The sequence below is a fragment of the Varanus komodoensis genome, unplaced genomic scaffold (genome assembly GCF_004798865.1).
Source record: "Varanus komodoensis strain SLA01 unplaced genomic scaffold, ASM479886v1 scaffold37, whole genome shotgun sequence".
NCBI classification, from domain to species: domain Eukaryota; kingdom Metazoa; phylum Chordata; class Lepidosauria; order Squamata; family Varanidae; genus Varanus; species Varanus komodoensis.
The window spans coordinates 8,851,961-8,871,587 of record NW_025335889.1 but is presented as its reverse complement, the minus strand read 5'-3'; positions in this window follow the sequence as shown (position 1 = coordinate 8,871,587).

Genomic DNA, 19,627 nt, shown 5'->3' with positions numbered 1-19,627 from the left:
CTGGTAAAATAGAGAAATTGCTCCATTATTCCCAAGTATCATCACTTGGCACATTTGCTTGTAGTAATCGCTAGAGAGGCATGTTATCCGTTCTAATTTGTGACTGAACAAATGTCAAGAAAATGGGACAGCGATATAGAGAAGCAAGTGTCTCCTATTGAACCTGCACATGTCTTATGACATGCTCTGAGAATGCAGGGTAAAAAACTTATTTGAAATGATTCAGGATGGCACTCCTTGCTTTGAATGTGAAGCATTGGGAGCTGGAGCATGTGGGTGAGAATTTGTAGCTAGAAGGAAAATAGAAACAAATAATCATGGAATTATGCTTCAGTTTTGGCTTGTTTTGCATCTACAGCTACATTTTGGGAAATTAAAACACTTTGTTGGCAAGATAAATCTTTAACAAGTACTAAGAGGATGAAGTATATATTTGCCCAAATGTTACAATAAATTTGAGCCAAGTTTATGGCTTCAGAGTTGAATTTCCACTTTCTTAAATTGCTGTTCATTTTCACTGAACTCCTTGGAACGTGCCTGCATGTTAAAGCAATCAATAAAAGCAACCACCACAGGGCAGTAGAAATCATTACACTTGATTTGTTTCATTGGAGGATTGTAATAGGAAATAATCTGATCACTCTGTTTGTAATGCTCTGATATCCCACAAGTTACAAATAACATTGCAGGTGCATAGAAATGTTGTGGGAAATTTCAGTGTCACAGAAAGCTAGTTAATGACAAAGCATTTACTATGCAAAAATAGATTCAAACAACCATGGTATTTTCATTTCAGATTATATAATAATTTGTATGGCACCATCAATGTATATTGCTGCAAAATAAGCCATCATTAAAATAATCGGAATGAAAAACACTGGGTCCCTTCCCTGAGGAATTTATAATCTAGACTTTGACAGTACGCTCTTAGAAAACAGAAGCAAACCATGCATCACTTTGCCCCTAGGAGTTCTAAGTTAAATTATAATGTTGCCAACATCAAAGAAAATTGGCTTAGAATATATATATATATATATTCATTCATTCATTCATTCATTCATTCTTGTCTAACTCCAAACACAGTGAAGCAGACACTTTCAGGACAAGTGAGCAATCCAAATTATATTATTTTATTTGGAGTGGGGATTTTAATTGGTTGATTCGACACAAAGTTAGATCTATATTGCTTTTGAGCATCATAAATACCATGCGTTTCTTTTCTGAACCAGGATATCATGATTTTTTTTAACATTACTAATGACACCAAGTAGCTGTGGGGAATTTGAGGTACAAGGGCAATAAAAGGACAAAGCTTTGCTTTCCATGCCATGTTGTAACAATTTGTGTAGGTAATATGTAGGAAAATGAGGCAATTCATTCATCAGCCAATGTTATGAAGGGATCAGAGTCTTGGACTGGGACGCAGAAGATCCGGATCTTAGTCTCTATTTTTCCATAAAGACAAGTTTGTCAGATTTGGTATTACAGGACAGTAATTAAATTATGGGGCAGAAATAGAAGCTGGTTAATTAACCTCCTAAGGGCTAGGGAACTTACTCTGATGATATGTACTACATTAGATGCTAGAAAAAGATGCTTCCCCTGAGTGTGAGAAGCCCTGGCTTTCAGTTCCTCTGGTACAGCAAATGTCTGCAGTCTATATCCAGGCTTCAAAGGACTATGGATTCATCTTGTAATTTGTGCACTGCCCATATAGGTTAGGTGATGATCACAGACTGAGGTTCAAAATGGACATTACTTTAAGTAGCTACATATGCCTTCTTTTCATTGCTGTTGTAGAATAGGCATAGGGAAGGATGATGATCCAGATCTTAAATGCATCTTTATTTGCCCCCCAAAGTGCACACACTCAGAATCTTGAACTCACTCTAAAATAAAAGTGAAAGAAGAGAATGGGTGAGTGACTGTGAAAAAAATAAGGCAATGTTGTTTCTGGTTTATTGTTATTATTTGTAACACTTGTATATCACTCCATATTCCAATATGAGGTTTGCAGAGTATTGAACAATAAAATGAAAAAGAGTTAAGAGGAACGAAAGAACATGCTAAAGCAGCATCAATATAAGCAGTGTCTGGCCAAACAGATAAGGTTTTCTGAAATAGAGAGCTATTATGAAGAGTACAATATTACTTCCTGCCTGAACCCCAGAGGTAGGGAGTTCCACAGAAGGGAAGCCCCCACACTGGAGGCTTTTCTCTGGGTAGACTCCACTTGGACCATAAATCCATGTGGCTGCACCAGGAACATGCTGCCCAATAGCCTCAGGGACTGAGTCCTCTGTCTGTCACTGGACTGATTCCCCATCCTGACTTCTTAATGTCTTTAAATCATCTTAAATCTGATCTTCACCTGGAAAGGCCTGCAGGGCAGCCAACCAAAAACAAGGCAATTCCAGTACGTACAGCTCTTTGCTTCCACAAGAGAACATGGTGGCCACAAATGTGGTACTCTTCACATGTGCATGTGTCTACGGCTGATATCTCTACAGAACCAGAACAGTCTGGAACTGGTTCAAACAACAGAGAAATAGGTTTGACAAGTGCAGTGCATGTTGTGTATGTACATGCAGACAAGTTGTGGCATGTACATATTGACTGCGCATGTATTATACTTCTTAAAAATGCAATTTCATAATTCTTACCATTTTTATAAATGTTGTTATTCAGTATCTGATGTTGTTAGACTTGAAGTCCAGAAAGAGCACTTTGCCTGGCATAAGATGTATTAGAGAATTCTAACGAGTTTGTATATTTTTATGCTGTTTTTTGTCCAGGCAGTCTTCTCCAAAATGGTTCACAAAGTGAAAAGATAAAAATACAACACGGACAGTAAAATACAGTTACTAATCACATCCGAAAGCAGTTAGGCAAAACATTATCTTCAAAAAGCAGGAGATGCACAGAAACAAGTGCCTATAACAACTATTTTCTCATTTAAAAAAGTAAAAAACATAGAAAAGGACAGTCTTTACCATCCATAAGAAGGAAGGGAAAGATGTGACTCTTACAGGAAAGAGTTCTAAATAACTACACTTTATTTCAAAGATCTTTAATCTTTGAAAGCAATTATCTGACCTAATTTGTGATACAGAATGAAACTACAGCAATTCTGTTATCTTTGTTGAGCTTGCTATGTGTGCTTAATGGAGAAAACTCTGCTATAAGATATGTATGGTTATTTACATTTGCTGCCAAAGAATTAGCATACATTTCATATTTATCCATCTGTTTTACAACCAGTTAGATGAGTCCTCAACAAGCTCCAGGCCTCCTTTAAAATCATTGTCTGTGTATTTCTCGTGCTAGGCAGTCTTCTAATGTAGCCAATAGATCTAGGTGACAAGCCTGTATGATTTAAGGAGGTTCATTAGGATGATGATGAGCTGTACAACTATCTTGTTTATTCACAGTTAGCAATTCCACTTTCTCTTTCTTTATCTCACAGAAGAAATTATATGCCTGTTGTATGCAGCATGGAATTGCTGTCCTCCATCTCCCCATATCCTGTCCCCACATGATGGTTCTGAAATGCATTTAATTATGGCCTCAACAATTATGCATGGTGCCACCATTAAAAACAAAAAAGCAAAAATCAAGACCCATCTACTAAACTAATTTGTCTTTCTCCTTGTTCTGTCATGATCCATAAGCCTTTCTCTGTAACACTACAGCATCAAAGTTACACACACACACTCACACAGCATAGAACCATAGAATCGTAGAGTTTAAAGGGGCCATAAAAGCCATCAAATCCAACCCCTGTTGCAGGACACCACATTACAGCATCCCACTCAGATGGCTGTCCAGTTTCTTTTTGAATATCTATAGTATGAGAGAGCCCATCATCCCCCTAGGCAGTTGGTTCCACTGTTGTATTGCTCTGACAGTGAGAAACCTTTCCCTAATGTCCAGCCTGAATCTGGGTTGTCATAACTTGAATTGATTATTTGGTGTCCTACTCTCTGGCATCAGCAAGAAGAGATCTTGACCTTCCTCTTTGTGACAGCCTTTGAGGTACCTATAGAGGAATATCATATTCCCCCTCAATCTTATCTTCTCAAGGCTGAGCATGCCCAGTTCTCTCAGTCTCTCCTCATAGGGCAGTGTTTCCAATCCCTGGATCATTTTTGTTGCCCTCCTCTGAACGCTTTCAAATTTACCTGCATCTTTCTTAAATCCTGGTGTGCAGAACTGGACACAGTATTCCAGGTGAGAACTGACTAGTGAGGACTATAGGGGAACTACTACTTCTCATGATTTGGAAGTAATATTTTTGTTAATGCATCCCAAAATATGCATTTGCCCTTTTGGTGGCTGCATCACATTGTTGGCTCATATTTAGCCTGTTGTCCACAATTATGCTGAGATCTGTTTCTTTTTCAGTTCTGTTGAACCAAGTATTCCCCATCTTGTTTCGATGCATTTGCTTTCTTTTTTCTAGGTGGAGAACTTGGCACTTGTCCTGGTTGAATCTCATTCTGTTGCTTTGAGCCCAGTGTTCAAATTTATCAAGGTCGCCCTGAATCTTCATTCTGTCTAGAGTGTTTGCTATTCCACCCAGTCTTGTATCATCTGCAGATTTGATTATCTTCGTACTTCCTTATCTAAATCATCAATAAAGATGTTGAAGAGCACTGGGCTCAGGACTGAACCCTACAGCACCCCATTAGTTGCTTCCATCCAATTTGAGAATGTGCCATTGATGAGCACTCTTTGTGTCTGATTTAGCAGCCAATTATGGATCCACCTAATAGCTTTTCCATCTAGTCCACGTTTTGCTAATTTGCTTATCAGAATGTTGTGTGGCACTATGTCAAAAGCTTGCTACAGGGTAGGTAGATTATGACCACAGTGTGTGAGTGTGTGCATGAGTGTATGTGAAGAGAAAGAGACCTGGTGCTGGCATCACCAATGATGATGATGATGATAATGATGATGCGGGAGTGTGGAATGTGGGCCAGTGTAATATATGGGCCTGGTATTGGCAGTCCATTTGAAAAGAGGCTCAAGTGCAGTTATTTAAATTGACCCTTCTCACTCTTCGGTACTTTTTCTTTGGCTGTGGCACCTGTTTTTCTCCCTCATTCTCTGTTATACTGCAGAGCTGGAGGCCAAGCATGATTTTTGTTTGTTTTAAGTCTCTCTGTTTTTGTTTGTTTGCTTTTGTTTTGACAAGGATCATTTTTCAACAGTTCTGCAATGCAGGATTGGAGAAATTGGCTAATTCAGTTTAGTGATTGTATTTGGATGGTTGGGTCCTAGTGTGGCTGTTTATGAATCATGCAATAAGTAGACAAATGAGGATATGCATTTGCATAAAATCTGCACATGCTAATTGATAAGTGTAGATGCAAATTCAGTAATATTCATTGTAACTTAAATCAAAATACAGTATATCTCACCACAGTGTGGAAGTCTGGCCAGGTTTGCTGTGTGCGTTACTCAGCCTGCTGTCCAGGTAAAGCATCTTCAAGGCCCAGTATATTCTTCTGATGGTTCTTTATCTTTAACCCAGGCTTGGGCTGGTCAATCCTTCCAAGGGAAGAGTTTTGGGTAAAAGAGTAGAAACAGTCACCCTAGTGTCAGACCATGTTCCTGGGAACATCACAGCTGCATAGTTATTTATTTATTTATTTATTTATTTATTTATTTATTTATTTATTAAAACATTTTTATGCCGCCCCATTCGCCGAAGCCTCGGGGCGGCTTACAACATAGATAAAGCAATAAGTTAAAATATCCATATAAAATAATCTTAATTAAAACACACATTATAAAATAAAATAAGCCGCCATGGCCAGATAAAATTCAATTGTATTTAGCATTTAAAATGTTGCTTAAATAAAAAGGTCTTAGCCTGGCACCGAAAAAAAATAGCGATGGCGCCAGGCGGACCTCTCTGGGGAGCGCATTCCATAACTTAGGCGCTACCGCTGAGAAAACCCTTCTCCGAGTAGCCACCCTCCTAATTTCTCTCACGGAGGGCTCCCGGAGAAGGGCCTCTCCCGCCGATCTCAGGGGGCGACTGGGCAAATATGGACATGCTGAAAGTTAGGTGCCAGAGAGCAATTGCAAACATTCAGTATTTATTGGGACTGGGAAGAAGGAATACAAAACAGATCTCACAATTCCAAGTGGAAGAAACATGAGAGAGATATTGAGAGAATAAGATCATTTCCATAAGGGCAAAGGACACATGTGAAATTAAATTAAATTTGACAATAGTCCTGGTCTATAGGTTCACCACTAGAATAACAATTATGGGTCCAGGGGTGGGGATAAAATATATTATAAAAGAACACCATATAGCCATAAGAACAAAAAGAAACCTCCCTTTTCCACATTAGGATTCTCCTCATATCCGTTAGAGCAATATTAACCTTTTGAATTTATTTAGCAACTCATTAGTGCTTTCTACATAGTCCATTCTTTTCCTGATTAGCTCTCCTCATTACAATTCAAATTTCTTTCTGCTACATTTACCACATTGTCCTGCTTCCTTTCATCTCTATTGTTGTTCGGCTTAATTTATTAAGGTAGTGAAAGAGGAACAGAGAGGGAGGAGGGAAAGAATCTGTTGACATCACAGTCCTCACAGACTTCTCTGGAGAAGGAATGTGCAGAAGGCTTGTGGGGGAAGAGGTGGGGAGAGCATCAGGGCAAAGACGGACTTACTGCTCTGGATTGCATGATCACGGCAATCCGCTCAGGTTTTTCCAAGCCTGGTGGCTTGTGCAGCATGCTGATGGCATGCCATTTTAAGTATTTTATCCATGGCCAATTGTGCCATGGCATATTGTAACATCGGAACCAGGGTGACAGTGAGGGCTATTGCAGTGGTTAATGATCTAAGCACAAGTCTAAAACAGCCCATGGGCTTGAATATTTAAAAAGGCCACTGACATGAGCCAAAAAGTACCATGGATTAACTAAGACTCAGTGAACTGTGGGAATCATGCAGATCAGTACTACTTTCTCCCAACCTTTTAGATCACTAGGCTAATCTACCCACCCGACCTCCTCTCTTTACAGGATTAAGTGTTTCTGGAAATAAAAAGCAAACACAGTAGGATATAGGGTTTTAATGATGCAATATTTGTACAAATACAATATGTGGAGAATTATCTTAGAGAGAAATTCTGGGTAAACTATACAGAGACTGAGGGTCCATAGGATGCTATGGATCTCTCCCAAGACCAGAAACCAAGTTCTGCACTCCTTCCCACTCCTCTCAGCTACCAAAGTGAACTCACAGTGGAGGTACCTAAGGACAGTGTTATAGCCTCAGGAAGGAAGCAAATGAGGAGAGAGATCTGTTCAACCCACAGGTCTCTTGGTCTCTGTCCCTATCCACAGGAAGCAAAAATTTAAAGCCTTGAGGGCAGGACTTCAAATGAAGGTAGGCACCTGTGGTCAGACTCCTCCATCCAGTGGGCATCAGTCCTGTAGGACTGCACTCATCAGAACAGTGCAGGAGACCAAGAAGACATGCTACTGGCTGCAGCAGGACATGATTATCAATCCCATGATGGGCTACTAGAATGTTATGCTTGTTTTATGAGGAGGCAGGATGAAGAATCTGGAAACTCCAGTCAGTCCAAAATGTTATTTAGAACTTGCTTCAAGGAGCACATTATTCCTATCCTTGGTCATCATTATTGACTATTTATTTCCAGATTGAAATTAATTTTTTTTCGTTACCTTTGAAAGTAGTCTGTGGTCCCTCTGTGTGACCAGAGGTGGAAACTGCACCATAGTGAGGGCCACAAGTTGCCCACCCTTGATTTATAGTTTAGGACAGGGGTCCTCAAACTTTTTTGATAGGGGGCCAGTTGAAAGGTGGCGGCTGCACGCGCGGGCCAGTGAGGTGGGAGTGCCTGGAGGTGCGGGCCGATGGGGTGCCATCGGGCGCACGCGAGGCGGCATTGGGCACGCGCAGCAGTGGCTTGCTTGCTCGGAGACCATCTCTAATCGAGCGAGCCATCACCTCCCCCCCTCCCTGCACTGTGAGGCAGCGGTGAGTACGTGTGTACGGGAGGCAGGTGGCGGTGGTGGCTTGCTCACTCGGAGACCATCTCTGAGCGAGCAAGCCACCACCTCTCCGCCTGGGCAGCAAGTGCGCACATGGGCGGTGAATGGTGGTGCGGGCCAGATGGATGGCCATGGCGGGCCGGATCCATCGCATGGCCATAGTTTGAGGACCCATGCCTTAGGACCTGGTTTTCTTAAGGAGCCCCACCATCCATGCATTTTTATATTAAAAAAATAAAATAAAGAAATACATGACATTTTGAACAGATTATGAGAGGAGTTGTTGTGTGCTCTTCTCTGTGGATCTCTTGTGACCCATCAGCTTCCCATGTCTATTAACATTCCTCTCCCCACTCGTGTTCCAATTAGAAAAGTCTACCTCAAGCTCACTGAAAACAAGGTACTCCTCATGCCATGCTCCCCTCCCAGCTGCACTGGCATACAGAGGTGGTGCCACTGCAGTTCTCTATCTCCATCAAGATTCTGAATGCATCACTTAAAACATTTATTTGACTTGATTAAGAGCAAAACACCTAATCAGCAACAAAAACAGCCCATACTTGGTTGACAGCACTAATTAGAAACAACCAGGTGGCTCCTGTGTATTGTCACACATTCATTTAGTTTCACATACCACTGTAACATTTGCAAGTGTGAAGAATATCAATTAGCCTGTGTGATTGTGACATAAATTGTAAATTAAATTGATTTCAAACAGTAGTACAGGAACTTCCCTCCTGTCAAGCCAACATTAAAGGTTAGAGCCTTTGCAGACATGGGACTGGGTGTACAATGTTTGGAGCTCAGTTGAATTCATTCTCTCATTCCTTCAATCTTCTTTACCCACAAACCCATAGAAGAAACCAAGCTTTTTTCTCAGCCTTTGGAAAACACTTTGGTTTTTTAATTGAATTCCAACATGGACTGGGAAAGATCTTCACATCACTGCATGACATACATAGATTTTGGCAGTCATGCAGCATAATGTTCACAAAATATTGAGCATTAGGCATGCTAACAAGGTTGTGAAATCTAGTTACCAAGCAAGGCAGCCTTATTGCATTAATGAAATAGATACTCTGAGCCGATATGGGTTGATAACCTGGGAGAATGCCTGCAGGTAACTGTATCAACATGACCACCTTACTTGTGTTTACAGGACTTAAGTGCAGACTACATGGGGTTGCACCCCTGTGCAGTGACTGGCTTCCTATCTCTTATTTCACTCAAACAGCATTCAAATAAGAGGTCCAGAAAAAAGATTGAACACTTATTAGAGTTAAGGGTGGTCCAATGGTGTAACTTACATCCTGTACCAGCAGGGAGTTGGACTCAATGGCCTTCTTGGCCCCTTCTGATCCTACTATTCTATAATTCTGTGATTCAATCATCTTTGAGGTCAGGGACTTCACCTGTGCTCTTGGTAGCAGAATCTGATAGATCAGTAAGGTAGATTACCAGAAAGCCAATTCAGCCACTAACCCCAATGGAGCCTCATTCCTAAAATAGAAACTAGGATAATTTTAATCACATCTGACCACCCTTCCCCAAACAGTCCTTCACAAGGCTATAGGTCATGCATTTAAATGCAGAACACTGAGATTTATGTCTCAAGTGCTTTTCTGAAGCTTTCATAGAATAAGGTTTGACTAGAGATGCAGGTATCATTTTTCCTGCATGTTTCATTTTCCCAGTTTTAAATTCAGTGTATCCTGAATGCTGTGTCTTTTTCTTCAAAGCTCAAATGAAAATTCATAAGCATTTTTTGTTGACAGTTCTATGATTGCATGGATTTTTCTATGCAGTTTGGCCAAATAGTCACATTTTAAAAGCAATTAAACATTTGTGAGCATTATTTTCCCTGATACACTCATTTTAATGCATTTTATAATTGGAGAAGTCAATAGGAAAATTAAGAGAAGGGCACGTTTCAAAGCAAATTGAGGTTTGATTTACCTTGTTGTTCAAATGTGTCAAATTCACATGTGAAATGAACAAATTTCTCCTCCTCTCCTAGGCCAGAATTCAACTTATCCAGTAGGCAGAAAAGTATTTTCCTGTATATGTTTTCATCCTGGGCTGTTTGTAACATAGCTGTTGTTATGCTTTTCAGGGGGTGGGGATGGGGAGGACAAAAACTTACTTTGCATGTTCCTACAGAAACCAAACAAAATGATAGCAACAGTCATAATTGTCTAAGTGCATAATTTTGGACTCCAACTGAGGCCTAAAACAAGCAGGGTAATTATTTCACACAACTCTGTGCCAATTGGGAAAGTGGGCTGTTCTGAACAGCTGAGCTTTTAAGATAAAACACATGAATTGGAATTAATTCAAAGTGGAAAAAAAGATGCTTGAGAAGCATTTGGGAAAATGAGACTTTAAAAAAAATGTCAGAGAGAGAGGAGCTCCTGCAGCTCAAATGGAAATACTTTGGATGATAAACTTCCATAGGCTATATCTGCCATTACCTATAAAAGGTAGATGTCAGTTGTGACTGTGTTCACCCATGCTGACTTGGGATATGTTTTTGGCATGGTGACTCATCTTAATACATATGTTGAAACTGTAGCTGGCTCAGCCCACGGAGAGATTTTGTATCATTCTGCTAAAGAAACATTTACCATACATTTGATTCAGACACAGATGCCCAGTAGCCATATTCAGGTGTCTATAATTACAGTTCACATCTTATGTTCCCCCATGCTCAGCGAAGGCTATGTACAAAAAATAACGTGTGACTAAGCCTCAGTATATAACAGAAGGGTAGACCATTTTCCTGCATGTTGATGCCATTTTAATCCTTAATTTTGGATTCTAAAGCCAACAAAAATGGCCCTTGTACCTTACATGTGCTGTGCAAAAGAATAATAGGCAGCTTAATTGAAGAGGCATGAATATGTGTAAAGGAATTGTGCAGTCGTAAGCATACTTACATAAAGATCGATGCTATAGAGGTGCCACTTCAGGGTTTCATCCCTTTATCACTAAATACTAATGCTTTTCTTTCATTTTCTCCATTCCCTTGAGGATATGTACTGCATATTTCTTCAAATATGACTTCCTGCTATGCAGGTTCATTGTGTAGCTTATGCAAACTCTACTTGAGCTGGCAAATATTTGGACACTCAACAAACATAGTCATAAAGTGATCTGATGCCTATCATGGTGTAGAAAAACATAAAAGAGCTGAAATGGCAAACCTGCTTTATTAAAAAAAAGTGATAAGAAAGGCAAGGAGCAAAGCAGGAGGCAGTGACATTGTAAGTATGATAAATGAGTTAAAAATACAATGTACTTGCTTGCATTGTTTTATATAACAAAAGCTACGTTCACATCCATGGATTGCACATCACCATGACTTGTCTGATATTTTAATTCCTTTTGCAGTTACTTCTGTAAATTGGGTTTGGAGGCTCAGGGCCAAATTAACCATTCTTTTAATCATGCCTAGTTGAGCTATGCATAAAAGTTCCCTCTACTCTCCTGCAAGTGCACATGCCCCCAATTTGGACCAGGACAATGGCACTTCAGGGGGGTGAGTGTGTAAGAGTTCTCCCCATCTCCATTTTCAATTGAAAATTGCACAGCTCCCCATAATCTGCAGGGGGCAATGAAAAAAGTATTCATTTAATTCAGTGAAGACCTTCATCTACCCACCTTTAACATTCTCCCCGATTGCTTGTGTGAATTTTCAGGAGGAAGATTTGGGGGCATGGAGGGGAGAAGAAACATAAACCTCTTCACACAAAGTGACACAGTTGAAATCTGAATCAGGGCTATTTGCACAAATTTCTTTAGCATTTTTTAAAAGTGCAGACTACAGTCTTAGAGACAGAAGTCCATGGCAGGTAGGGGTAGGGGAGAACTCTTGATGCCCAGGAAAGTGAAAGAGTGAGAGCTACCCCATTGACTGGTGCACAGAGTTTGGATAGGTCTTTGACTGGAGTATTCAGGGCTTCATGTTGCTGACAGAGACATTCCTGTCCCTGTCCCTCCTTTTCACAAACAAACAAAAAACCCAACCCACAAAAATTGCAAATTGTTGTCATGTTAAGTATCCAGAAAACTTTTTCCTGGCTCAGCATATTACAAATCAAGTTTGTGCAAGCATGGGGCAAACAAAAAGAAATCTGGAGAACAAATGAGTAATTCTATTCATCCTCTGAATAGAATTACTGTGCATCCCTAGATAGGAGCAGGCCTCATATAAAGCCAGCAGTCCCTAATTTCCCATTCAAGACCAAGCTACGCAGGAATGCTTAACATTGTGACAAAGAAGAATGTATTGCTACTGAGAAAATTATTTCCCACACCCCTTCTACTGCCTGGATTGTGGCTAAAATCAGAGGGGATGAGAAAGGTTGAGCAGAAGGGCAGGTGAGATCAGAATCTTTGCTAATAAAAAACTTGCTGGTGCTATATTCTTGTGAGACCCCTTTCCACTACACCACTATTTTTAATAATCTTTGCAATTTTTTTCACTCTGATGAAAAGATGCTCAAAATGCATGGGGAATTGTCCTCAGCAATAACATTCAGTGCAGTTGCCAGTGCACTGAAGAATGGCATAACTTCCCTAACAGTTTTGTATAAGATGCAATCCAACAGAAGAGTGTGAATGCCTGTTGAAAAACCTTCCCAGCAAAGCTGCTGTCCTGCAGAGTGAAACAAGCACCCACTTTTCAATCTTTTCAAATAACAAATGCAACCTGAAATAACTTTGATAACAAATGCTCCTGTTCAGGGTTCCAGCCATTTATATAATCCATGAATGCGTCACTGTATCTGCACTTCCCTAACTAGCACTCAGCTTATCATGGATTTCTTGATGATGCCCTATCCTTGTTGAACTGCTTTTGGCATTATTTCTCCATATGGTTTTGAGTTGTATTCCTGTAAATTACACAGTTCTGCAAACCATGGGGTTCTTCTAAGTATACCACTCCTCTTTTTTTGCCAGAGGTCTTGTCTTCAGTCTTGTCAGCAGCATTTAGTATCTGAGTTCATTAGAAGAAATAATATAAAGGAAGCACACCACAACCACCTCTGTAATGAATGGAAGGAGTTGTGAGCACATTTCTATTACTAAATGTGCAGATGGATCACTTGGACTGCATTCACATGCATGCATGTATGGACATGTACCCCCCCCTTACCACATACCTCCGCTCTCTCTCTCACACACTCATTAATTCACATAAATGCATCTATTTTCACACACACACACACACAGAGGGAAGGAGGGAGAATATTCTCTCCTCCCAAATATACCTCCTCTGCGGCAACTAGACTTTTAAAAATGACATGCAGTTTTTCAAGAGGGGAGTTTTCCGCTCCTGAGTACAATCTCCCTAACATGCCCCAGATGACAATTAGGCATTTAAAGTCTTTCTGTGGTGTTGATGTAGTCTAAGGGCATAAATAGATCCTGGTGTAGGAGGTACAGCAGGGCAGGTGCCTCCATTTTCATGCATCTACTCCAGGTCTTAGTCTGCATGTTTCAGGAACTGTCCATGGTGCTTCTCTTGCTTTAGGACTAGGAAATAGGATGGTTCCTTTAAAGAACAGACTGAAAACCCAAGGTGGAGATACCATTCCACCAACAATGGAGCCACCAGCTTCACTGAGGGAAATCTCTTATCTTTAGTCACCTTTTGGAAAGAATTAAGTTACTTTTCCTACCCAGGCAAAGGCAGTCAGGGCTTGGGAACTGGAAGAAAACCTCTTTAAGGTGTGCAATCTAGAGTTTCCTGAAGCCTGCTCTATTGGCATTATTTTCACTCATATCTTCTAAGAATGTGATATGTGGGCTGTTCACCCCATGACCATGTAATATCACTCATGCATTTCCCATCTGTTGTCTCTCCAGCAATTATTCTGCTTTGTGTGCAGTGTTGGAACACCTGCAGCACCCACACTTTTTCCTTCTCGTCTCTATTCCTTAAAATTTCTTAGAAGGCTGTCATACAGGGATATGATGTTGTCTTGACTACACTTCCTCCAGCTAATAAAATAGTTATTGGATTCCCAGACATGGCAACACAAAAGGTGGTTATAATGAAAGAAAATAATGTTTCTACATCTGAATGCCTGTAATAACTTCAACATTCATTCTCATTTACAACAAGGTAAATACAGTGAAAAGGAGGAAATCATCCTCCAAGCACTGCAGAGCCCCATCATTTCCTATTGGTTTAGAAATGTTGGCACCTGGAGGTATCACTTTTCTAGCTAAAATGCAAGGAATACTTCCTTTATTCTTACAGTAAAAATATTAATGTATAGTATTACCCACAAGGGATCAAGGATCTGCTTTATTCATTCTTCACCAAAAGCTATTGCACAGGGAGGACCAGCAAAGCCCTGTGATGTGAGCGGAAGGGAAAACAGGCAAAACAGGGTACCTCTTCCTTTTCTAAAACCTTTTCCATTACTACCTGTCTGCCTCCACCAAATCAGCTTTAAAACTCTGTGGGTATCAAATATCTAGGTAGTGTGTCATTTGACCATTAAACATGAGCTTGATAATTCAAATAAAGAAGTCTAAACTTGATTGAAGATAATAAGAATAGGACATGTTTTAAAATCTGGACATGCACACACACAGCACTACGAAGCATATGAGCAATAGGGTAATAAAACAACCAGTGATTATTTCATCCTGTTAGACTGTTCACTATTTTGTCCAAGTTCCTTCTCCAGGCAATATCTTGATATCATTGGTTCAGCTCTCCTGATCTATTTTCCAATTCCAGTACTTTTGACATATTCTTTGCACTAGGTTTCTGCCCTCCCTCCCTCTCTTTCACTGCCTTCTCTTCTTGCTGTTCCTCTTAGCTTTTCTGCTTTTCAGCCTTATACTTAAACTAAAATAATTCTTTCTTCTCTCCAACTCCAATGAATCAGAAGTTTCTGCCAACCATGCTTCAATTTCTTGAGTTTAAAACTTTTCTCTCTCTTTCCTCACTTTCTTCTAAACTTTATTATCTTTTGATTGCTGAACAAAGTGTCTGACCTTTTCATTGTAAATAAACATTTGACTTCTAAAAAATTAAACTTTTGCCTGAAACTGACTAGCACCATACAATAAAGATGTAACCTAGGGATGTATGGATTTTGTTTAATTTGTTCTGTCTGTGTTTTATGGATTATCAGGTATCTTTCTCTTCATCATCTGCGCATTGATGGAATTGGATCCCACACACATTTCTGAAAGTCATGGAAAAATGTCAGTCACATTTTATGTAACGTTTATTGCCATACAACACTTAACTTATTTCTCTTAGCTCAGCATCCAAGCAATGAACAGAGCAGACACACACACACAAAGAAAAGAGTGCTACATAGCACAGCCTGGAGATCAGAAATTTCTAAAAGGTGTACATATTTTTAAAGGATGTATATATTTGTGCATTTTTCAGCAACTTGGGTATTTTCATATGACTTAATTTGAGGTAAGAATGCAATCCACGAATTCTTAACTTGGATGGCTAATACGGAGAGATTATAACTACACTGAACATTGCATCAGATGATTCTTGTGGTCTAGTCATTACATGGAAGGAAAAACTATATTTTTACCTCAAACCCAAAAGTCCATCTAGTTTAGCATTTTATTCCCAAAATTCCATGGCAATGTAGAGTGCACAAACAGTGCTTTAAATCAATGTCTTTCTCTGATTATTTATGCCCAGTTTCTAGCAGGAACACAAGACGTCCTGATATCATAAACACAAAAGACCCATTTCTGTGCTAGTTTGTGATTTATTTCAAGGCCCACTTGGAAATTTACCTTGGATACATTTCTTCTGTAGCACACATGCTTTTATGTGATTCTGCCTGATAACAAGCATTTTGTGTCAGTAGTTTCTCTTAATTATATCCTCCTGATACATTTGTATGCATTCCTTTCACTGGTTTTTGTGCTCAGGTTCTTCCGATATACTCATTCATATACCCAGTTCTGGAGAATGCTAAAAAAATAACTTCGTTGTATTTTAGGAAGTACAAAGAAATGCTTTACATTAAAATGTGGTTGGATCATACCTATCCCCTGTCCTTGATCACATAAAAGGAAGAAAGGAAGAAAGAGAGTGGAACTTAAGAAATGAATTCCTTTGCTTCTTTATACACAGGCACCCTCACACACACCTTGCTGGAACGTCTACAGAAAAGACAAGAAATAGAAGCTGGAAGAGGTTCAGATGGCACGACACAGTAGTGCGATGGTGTAACTGGTGTCCTGCACCAGCAGCGGGTTGGACTAGGTTGCCTTCTTGGCCCCTTCTATGATTCTATGATGGATGCTCAAACTTTGCTTGAGCTTCATCTGCAGAGAACTGTTACACAGTGTTTCCATGAGTTCACTTATTTTGAGAAAGGCATATATAATCTTCAAATGTTTGTGCCATTTGGAAACATGACTGTTAGGAAAATGAAGGGAAGGTGAACAGAAATGCATTTTCAACGGTAAAGGTTACTGTACAGACTAGAGACTGAGGCTTGGGCTTTGACTTTTTGAAGCCCATTTTCCATTTGGAGAAAGTTCAGATTAAACTGATTTCATCTCATAGCTTGGTATTTTGCCTTTTTTCATGTAAAAAGCTCCCTTGATTCTCCCAAAAAGAAACCTACGTGATCTCTCTCCTTCCACTCTCACAAAATAAAAATAAAAAATTGGTTGATGCACACCTTTGTTTAAAAGAACATGAAAGAAATTCAGTTCAGCAGAAATGGCAACCTTTGTGAATGCATCTATTAGAGAAATGGGGATTAGAATAGATTAAATAAATAATATGAGCTGCCAGAAAGCATTCTGAGCATTCTTTACACATGGTAAAGCTAAATGTTGTACATGATGTTTCCTAGATTTTAAAATTAAGAGGAAACCAGCTCTGCACTGCAGGGGTGGTGTTAGGCATTAAGACTGCTAGGACAAAATTTTAAAAATGAACAACTGGAATATGCCAACACACATATGCTCTATAGTCTCTCTCTCTCTCTCTCTCTCTCTCTCTCTCTCTCCTGTGTGTGTGTGTGTGTGCGCGCGCTTGCACGCGCACATGTGCGCACACCTTTAACGTACCTTCTCTTCTAAGGACACCTTTGTTAAAAAGAAAAAAAAGATGCAAGGACAGCAATGATTAAACAAAATCAAAACTACAGGCAGAAAGATGCAGTAGTGGGCAGCTTGATGTGAAGCACATGTGGACAGAACACTAGATAATGCAGGTGGATAAAATGTCCATGGACAGCAGGCTGCTGGGCAGAATTTTCGCAGAGATTCAGGGCTTCCAAGGAAAATTTGGAACTCTAGCCCTAGTGAGTTGGCTCTTAATAGCACCACTGCTAGTCTGGACATTTGCAGTCCATTACTATGGACATACTCAATTTTTCTGTTGCAGAGTATCTAAAATGAGAAAAAGAAATTAAGTTTTCCGGTGCATTATTTCTTGAAGGAAAGCTGCAGTGGCTCAAAGCTACTTGAAAGTGATGCCACAGGTGAAGACCTGTGCTTATTCCATGGTGAAGGAAAGGCGCTTCTGTCTTTTAATATTGCACCCATGTTCCAGGAGTGAGCTCTGACATTTAAAGCAAGGCCTGCAAGATGGAAAGCTAATGTGGATTGTATAAATTTTCAAGTAAAATAAATTATATCCAAGTTCCTGAGCCAAAGAGGCTCCTCATCAAAGCAAATGGATTAATACAACCGATTGATTTTCCCCATTGAAAAAGAAAGGTTTAATCAGCTTAAAGGGATGTTATTTTAGTTTCTTTCAATTCTATTCTGCTTCATGTTATCATTTTAAATTAAAAATTCACCTGTTTAATTCAAAAATGAACTGCCCTAACAAATAAATATTACTTTTATTTGTTATGTTGCTCAGTGTTGCTGCACTGGTCACATCCCATTAACTCATAAGATATTAAAGACCATTGAACTACTAATTTCGTAGTCATGGTAGCCACTGCATTTAGCATAGCGCTCTTTCTGCTTTTCTGTGTGAGCAGCTGACATATGTCTTCACCTCATTTTTGCTTTTATGCAATATTTCTGCAGGTCCATTTTCTGAGCCAGCTAGATAAATAATAGTCTAATGCCCAGTTCACTTAGGTGATATTGTCATAGCCGTGCTGTAGGTGAGGCAGATGTTTGATCTCCCCCTTTAGCAAAATACCAGTCAAGGTGTGGGCTCTGGTTCTGTATAAGAGGAGTGTTCATAGCCTCAAGGGAATTAAACCAAATATAGAACTAAACATCCAGGACAGTGCTAAAATGATAGTCCATTAGTTTAATAAATGCACACACACACACACAGTATTTATACAGTGGAATGCAATTAACATCAACCCTAAACATGCCTACTGATGTAAGCTGAACAACATTTAGTGGGAGTTTTCCTTCATCACTGTGCATCCCATTGCAGCCCAAATTAATAATAAAGTTTGATGTTCAGTCAAGTAATTAATTAATTAGATGATGCAGTTAAACTTTTTCATAGACACTCAGGAAAGAATGCCTCTTCTGAGATGTTATGTTTAGATACCACCTTTCTGGCAAGGCAAAACTGTCTACAGTTTTGACATACTAAAAACAAACAAGTGTTGACTGAAGGTCTCTTTGAGACCTAGAGGAAGATGCTCCCTAGATTTAGTGTCTTCTCTTATATATGCTACACATAAAAACAGATGAAAATATTTTCTTCCTTCAGAGCTATTTTATTTTATACCTATAGATTTTTTTTTCTTGAACCAATGGGCAACAATGCTACAGTCCTTGAAAAATATCCCATAGGACCTTTTGGACTCTCCCTGCTGAAACTTTAGATGCTGCTACAACTTTGGAAGAGGGGCTATACAATCCAATCCCTCTTGCATACTTCTTTCTCTCACCCACTATAAAAACAATCATAGTTCTTTTAAAGGTTGCAAGGAGGCATGCACACACAGAGATATGAAAAATTTTATGGGCTCTTCTGCCCTGTTCCCCAGCATACTTCTTTTAGACAAGCTCCAAGGCCCATCTAGGAGGGGAAAGAAATAAATGAAGGAGAATCAAAAAGCTGCTTTATTGCTTTTTGATGCTTGGCAGAGCATCAGTACTCAGAAGGCTCCAAGATCAAATGCTTCCATCTAGTGGGTGTTCACCCAACAAGGCTTCACCCTAATGAATTGGTAAGAAATAATATGGTCTACAAAATAATTCACGCATGGTGGAGAAAAAAGTTGAAGCATTCATCACTAGCCACTGCACAGTAAGAAAGCACAACACCCATACAGTCATATTTCACAAAGTATGTCCAATAATTAGGAATGCACCTGCTACGTTGTCTGAATGCTGAAAAAATTATATCAGAAGTGAGACATGTTTGAACAAATAAGGAACAAAGCATGGATGTATTACACTATATATAAACTAAGCACATGGAAATACCTTTATTTCCAATGAACATGGGTTCTGCTCTCTGAGCAGAATGCAGATCCACTTCAGTGTTTGCAGCACAGGTTTATGAGAAGAGGGGTGCTTCCTTCCCTAGTTCAGAATTAAAGGGCAAAGCAAATTGCTAATAGAA